Source organism: Myotis davidii, unplaced genomic scaffold (assembly GCF_000327345.1).
Source record: "Myotis davidii unplaced genomic scaffold, ASM32734v1 scaffold1369, whole genome shotgun sequence".
In the NCBI taxonomy this organism is placed as follows: domain Eukaryota; kingdom Metazoa; phylum Chordata; class Mammalia; order Chiroptera; family Vespertilionidae; genus Myotis; species Myotis davidii.
In genome coordinates, this window is record NW_006300211.1 from 123,834 (window position 1) to 131,115 (window position 7,282).

The 7,282-nt window shown below is 48.7% G+C and overlaps 1 pseudogene; it reads right to left on the minus strand.

Moving 5' to 3' along the window:
• Positions 1 to 5,876: 5,876 nt before the first annotated feature.
• Positions 5,877 to 6,457, minus strand: LOC102772840 (annotated as a pseudogene).
• Between the last annotated feature and the right edge of the window lie 825 nt (positions 6,458 to 7,282).

Here is a 7,282-nt window from a genome sequence, read left to right on the forward strand (position 1 = left end):
GGTTTTGTTTAGCTGCTCTATGTGTTACAATGTTTCTTAAACTGCAGGCTCAGAGGCCGGCAAGGCAGGCGGGGAACGTTGGAGTCCTCCGTCATTGAAGCAAGCAAGCCTCATGTTTGCTTCAAGCTGCCTGGCTGCCGGCCGCCATCTTGGCTGGCAGTTAATTTGCATATTGCCCTGATTAGCCAATGGGAAGGGTAGCAGACGTACAGCTAATTACCATGTTTCTCTTTTATTAGATAGGACTAGAGCCTGATGCACAAAATTGTGCAAGGGCTTCGACCAATCTGCCCCTGTCCCCGCCTTGCACGGGGGCCCAGGGCCTCTGCCTCAGCCCCAGCCCTGCCCCCGAGGCTTTGTCCAGAAGGAAGTCCAGAAGGATGTCCTGTCTAATTAGCATATTATGCTTTTATTATTATAGATGGCATTGAATTGCCATACAAGTCTTTTTAATTATGCTTGGGCTCCCCCCAAACCCCTATTTTTTCTGATACGTATGGTCATTGCTGCTATGACTATTCTTGTACATGTAGCCCTGTGGTCGTGTGAGAGTTTCTCCTGGGTACACACCCAGGAGTGGAATTGCTGGGTTGTAACTTCTGTTCAGCTCCATGGCACAATGACAAATTGTTTTCCAAAGTGGTTAGAGCAATTATACATTACTGGTGAGAGAGAGCAAAGAATTCTTGTTGATCTACATGCCCTACAGTTTTCCAGACTTTTTAATTTTTGCCTAGGTGGTGAGTGTAAAATGGTATCTCATGTGGTCTGAATTTGTATCTCCCTGATTACTAACTAAGTTGAGCTTTTTTTATACAAGTACTAGAGGCCCGGTGCACAAAAATTTGTGCACTTGGCAGGGTCCCACAGCCCGGCCTGTGCCCTCTCACAGTCTGGGACCCCTTAGGAAATGTCCACCTGCTGGCTTAGGCCTGCTCCCCAAGGGAGCGGACCTAAGCTGGCAGTCAGATATCCCTCTGGCAGCCCAGGAGCCCTTGGGGGATGTCCACTTGCCAGCAGGGAGCCGGCCTAAGTTGCAAATGGACATTCTTAGTGCTGCTGAGGAGGTGGGAGAGGCTCTCACCACCACCGCTGTACTGGCAGCCATCAGCCTAGCTTGTGGCTGAGCAGAGCTCCCCCTGTGGGAGCACACTGACCACCAGTGGGCAGCTTCTGCATTGAGTATCTGCCCCTTGGTGGTCAGTGTGTGTCATAGTGACCAGTCATTCCCAGTAGTTCTGCTGTTAGGGTCAGGTTACATATTACACTTTTATTATATAGGATAGAGGCCTGGTGCATGGTTGGGAGCTGGCTGGTTTGCCCTGAAGGGGGTTCCAGATCAGGGTAGGGGTCCCGCTGGGGTTCCTGGCCAGACTGGGTGAGGGGCTGATGGGGCTGTTTTCAGGCTGGCCACACCCATTTAGGGTGGGAGGTCCCCACTGGGGTGCCTGGCCAGTCTGGGTGAGGGGCTGAGGGCCGTTTTCAGGCTGGCCAAGCCCCCTGGTGATGGAAGCTCCCAACCGTTCCTTTTTTTCTTTTTCTGTTTTTATTCTGAGATTTATTTACTGTCTATAATTGAAACTTTATAGCCTTGAGAGGAGCTCAGAGCTGGCCAGGGCAGGCAGGAGGGAAGCCTCCTGCTCGCTCCAGCTCTGTGTCCATGGCCAGCTGAAAGCAGGTATCTAGGGTTTATTTATCTTCTATAATTGAAACTTTGTTGCTTTGAGTGGAGCTCAGAGCCCGCCGCAACAAGTGGGAAGCTTGGCTTCCTCCATTATTGGGGCAACCAAGCCTCCTGCTCGCTCTAGCTCCGGGGCTGCTGGCCGCCATCTTGGTTGGGTTAATTTGCATATAGTCGCTCTGATTGGCTGGTGGGCATGGCTTAAGGTGGTAGCAAAGTATGGTCAATTTGCATGTTTGTCTTTTATTAGTGTAGTTTACCTTTATACTAGAGGCCCGGTGCACAATTTCGTGCACTAGGGCATGGGGGGTCCCTCAGCCCATCCTGCCCCCTCTCAGAGTCTGGCCACAGAGGCTTGGAGTAGGTGCCCGTGTGTGTTGATGTCTCAGGCTCCCGGCCATGCCTGGCCCCTTCTCCTGAGCTGGTCGTGACCATTACGGAGTCCCAACCTCATTTGCATATTACTTCTTTATATATACTATAGGCCTGGTGCATGAAATTCATGCACGGGGAGGAGGGGTGTCCCTCAGCCCAGCCTGCACCCTCTCCAATCTGGGACCCCGGTGTGATCGGTCCTAAACGGGCAGTCGACATCCCTCTCACAATCCAGGACTGCTGGCTCCCAACCACTCACCTGCTGCCTGCCTGATTGCCCCTAACTGCTTCTGCCTACCAGACTGATCGACGCCTAACTGCTCCCCTGCTGGCCTGATTGCCCCCAACTGCCCTCCCCTGCCAGCCTGGTCACCCCTAACTGCCCTCCCCTGCAGGTCTCATCCCCCCAACTGCCCTCACCTGCTGGCCATCTTGTGGTGACCATCTTGTGTCCACATTGGGGTGACCATATTTGACCACATGGGGCGGCCATTTGTGTGTTGGAGTGATGGTCAATTTGCATATTACCTCTTTATTATATAGGATATAGATAGATTGTATTGTGCATTCACCAGCCAAAGTCAAGTTTCTTTGTCACCATTTATCCCCCTTTTACCCTCTTCTACCTTCCCTTACCCATCTTTCCCTTTGGTAATAATCATCATACTGATGTCTAAATGTTTGTTTTGGGGTGTGTTTTTTGTTGTTGTTGTTTTGCTTAATCTCTGCATCTTTTTCACCCAGCCCTCAATCCCTTTTCTCTGTATCTATGAGTCTGTTTCTGTTTTGTTTGGAGGGTTTTTTGTTCATTAGATTCCATAGATAAATGGAATCATATGGTATTTGTCTTTCTCTGGTGGCTTATTTCACTTAACATATAATCTCCAGGTCCATCCATGCTATTGTAAAAGGTACAGTTTCATTTTTAATAGCTGAGTAGTATTTCATTGTAAATGTACCACAGCTTTTTAAAATATATGTATATAGATATAGATAGATAGATAGATAGATAGATAGATAGATAGATAGATATACACACACATATTTGATCTCAGAGAGAAAGGGAGAGAAATAGAAACATCAATGATGGGAGAGAATCATTGATTGGCTTCTGCTGCCTCCTGCACGCCTCACACTGGGGATTGATCCCACAACCCGGGCATATGCTCTGATCCAGAATTGACACGCAACCACTGAGCTGTACCACAGCTTTTTAATCCATTCATCTATTGATGGGCACTTGGACTGCTTCCAAATCTTGGCTATTGTAAATAATGCTGCAATGAACATAGGGTTGCATAAATTCTTTCGAATTAGTGTTTTGGGTTTCTTTGGATACATTCCCAGAAGTGGAATTAGTGGGCTAAACAGCAGTTCCATTTTTAACTTTTGAGGAACCTGTATACTGCTTTCCACAGTGACTGCGCCAATCTATATTCCCACCAACAGTACACAGGTTTCCCTTTTCTCCACATTCTCACCCACACTTGTTGGTTGTTGACTTACTGATGATAGTCATTCTGACAGGTGTGAAGAAATATCTCATTGTGGTTTTAATTTGCATCTCTCTGATGATTAGTAATGTTGAGCATCTTTTCATATATTGATTGGCCATCTGTATGTCCTCTCTGGAGTAGTATCTATTCAGGTCCTTAGCCCATCTTTAAATTGGGCTGTTTGGTGTTTTTTTGGTGAAGGACACTTTCTAATGAATGTTTCAGATATGTGCCCCAGGGACTCAGTTCCTCCAAACTTAAGTCATAGAGGGACCCAGCCATACCATGGCTGGAGAGGAACATAGAGAGTGACCTGGGCAGGTTGGGCAGGGACCAGTCAGCATGCAGGGCCAGGCTAAGGCAAAGTCACCTCCCCTTGCCAGTGTCCTCAAGACATACTCTGGGAGGGGAGACCTTTCAGGACCCCAGGTGGATCTCATGCAGCCACTTCTCTCAGAGCTCACTGTCCCCATCACCTTCAAGATTGAGGGGGCAGCTTTCTCTGACCTCCCTCACCCCTCTCTTTGCTCCTGTCCATTCCTCACACCAGGTCCTGCACTGTCCCCAGGCTTTTCTCCATCCTACTGTGCACCTTCCACAGCCACTTCCCTACAGCAGAACCTCCCAACCTCCTGCTGCCTCCCCGAGACTCCTCCTTAGAGATGTGGTTGGGTTGCTGGTCCTTTCTGGGGAGGCTTGAGTGAGAGCTCAGTCACCAGTCACCTGCCTGGATGGGAACATTGGGTGCTCCTCTCCAGGGGACCTCAGCCCTGTCTCTTTTCTGGATGAGGCCCCTCAGCTTTCCACAGTGGACAGGGACCCACCCTGTGCTCAGACTGGCAATGCTGAGGAGGGCCAGTTATACCCTGCAGGCAGGTGTGGACAGAGGCAATGGAGCTCACTAGGATGACTGAGTTGTGAGAAGAGCTGAGGCCTTGGGAGTAGAGAGGTCAGTACCACTGGTCCCATAGGCACTGGATGTTGTATTCTAGCTTAGGGTGCCTCCAGAAGTTGTGCAATCTTTGCTCACCTGTGCACAGCTGTCCACATGGAGTCAGGAAGAGGGTAGGGGCAGCTTCCTTCCGAGTGGGGTTCAGGGATGTGCAGTTCCCTGAGCCCCTGAATAAAGGGAGAGCCTAGAATGAGAGCCTCCTGGGCCATGAGAGGTTCAGGGGAAAGACAAGGACAAGCGCCCACATGGCCAATCTCTGCATGGATGTCTGGGTTTCCAGGATCTCTGTTGCTTAGTGAGGTGAAAGCCATTCCCTAGAGACTGAGGATTGGGGTTGCTGCCCAGGAGGGCAAAGCCTGCAGGAGCTGGAACAGGCATGGAGAGTGTGAGATGGCCCATGACTTTGGGGTTCACCTCTAGCATGAGTCCGCCTGGGCTGCTATCCCCTTTGAGCAGGTGTGCCAGGATGCATCTTTCTGGCAATGGTAGAACCTCATATGAAGAGATCTTGTCCTGCATGTGTTCCTCTATCATTGAGTCTCAGCCAAGGTGGTCCCTGTCCCTACAGAAGAACCGTGTCCCTGATTCACACATTGCTATTTAGGAGGCACCTCTCAGGTAGGCTGATGTGTGGTGGGGTCTGTAGATGAGGGTGGAACTTGCCTGGAGACTGTTCCTTCATTCCAGGCTTCACCTTGTCCCAGGGTCTCAGCGTGAGACCTAGGCTCTCTGATTCCTTCTCCCACCTCTGAGAAGGATGATGTGGACAAACTGCTTTGTGTTGAGTGCATGTCTTCTCGATCTTACCTCCTGTCTACCCCCATTGTCCATGGACTTTGTCTACTGTCAGAGTCCAGGCACCATCCACATGACCCCATGCAAGAGGGACAGAGCTCAGATTCCTGTGAGCTAATCACATGCTCCCACTGGTCATTTCACAGCCACTGCCCATCCTCTGAGGAACTTGGTGTTGCCTCCACTATGGAGATGGTGCAAGTGAGACCAATCAGAGGTGGTTTCTGGTGTGGAATGTGATCTTGAGTCAACAATACTGACAATATCAGTTCACAGTTTTAAGCATTTATTGACTCAATGCAAGTCTTCTAAGGACTTTCCACCTTTGTCATTGACTATTCACAAGGAACCTATTTAGAAAGTGCATCATGGCCATAATTTTCAGATAAGAAAAAATTTATCAGTAGTTGAGCATCAACCTATGAACCAGGAGATCACAGTTCAATTCCCAGTCAGGACACATGCCCAGGTTGGGGGCTCAATCCCCATTGTGGGGTGTGCAGGAGGCAGCCGATCAGTGATTCTCTCTCATCGTTGATGTTTCTATCTCTCTATCCCTCTCCCTTCCTCCCTGAAATCAATAAAAATATATTTTTTAAAAAAGAAAAAAAATTATTCAGAACTTAATAGCATAGAGGAGGGGAGGAGGGTTACCCATAATACACATCCAGCCTGAGGGGCTCACTTTTGCTGGAACTGATGGGGTTGAAGACCTCACACTGATAACCCCCAGCGTCCTCCCTCCTGACGGGGTCTATGGTGAGGGTGCTGTTGCCCTGGGACAGCTTCATCCTGCCCGTGAGCAGGAGACTCTGGTTCTTGAAGAGCCACCGGATGAAGATCCCCTTGTCATTTGTGAGGCAGGTCAGGACCACGGCGTCCTTGTGCTCTGTGACTGTGGCATTGCTGGCTCGGATGGAGGGCTTTCCCACTGGCTCTGTGGAGAAACAGAAGAGGTGACTGACTTAGAGTGTACTCTTTCCTCAGAGATCTCAGCTACTCACAGGGTCACAGTGATCTCTATAAAGGTCACCAGAAGATGGCCCCAACCTCTGCAGGATGAGTATTTTATTCAGGAGACAATGTGTAAGAGGGGGCTGCACCTCTTCTCTGACCCCAGACCACCCCGGATGATGCCTGACCTGTCCCCATGGACATCTTTATATCAACACCAGGAACACCTTTTCAGCTCATGTCTCCTACGACCTCATTCTCAGGTGGAATTTTTTCTGAGCAGGGCAAGCAGGGGCCAGTCAGCATGCCGGGTCAGACTGTGTCCTGCAACCTCAGCCCATGTGTCCTGCAACCTTATTCTCCTGTGGAATTTATTTTTACAAACATTTTGACCCTTTTCTAGAACTTTATTTGATTTCAAAGAAGATCAGCTCCTGTTCCTCATGTAAACTTCATGCATGTTGGGGAAGGGAGGTTTGCCACCTCTGTCCATTTCTGGGGTCAGGGAAACTTTACAGAAAGTGGAAAGGCATTTACCTCTTGTTAAATAATTTATCAGGCAATAAAAACAGCCCAACCCAGTTTTCATGACCTTGGACCTGGAGAGGTTCCATCTAAAGGATTTATTTCTCAATCTGAACAGGACTTCACTTCCTGGTCTGTGATTGGATATTGCCATGAAGGACATCTCTAGAGAGAAGAGGTTTTAACAAAAGGCAGAGACTGTAGGAATAGAAGAAAATTATTTGATATGCTAAAGGCCACACATGAAAGCTCACAGCCACACAACTTTCTGTGGAGAAACTCGGAAAACATTACTAAGGTCAAGAACAAGACAAAGATACTGCTTTTACCGTTCCTGCTCACTACAGTACTGGAAGTTTGGCTGGAGCAATCAGACAAGAAGATGGAATAAAAGGCATACAAATTGGAAAGGAAGAAGAAAAATTATGTCTTTTAACAGATGACATAATTTTAGATGTAGAAAACCCTAAATATTCCACATATAGGGGGAAAAGACCCGTTAGA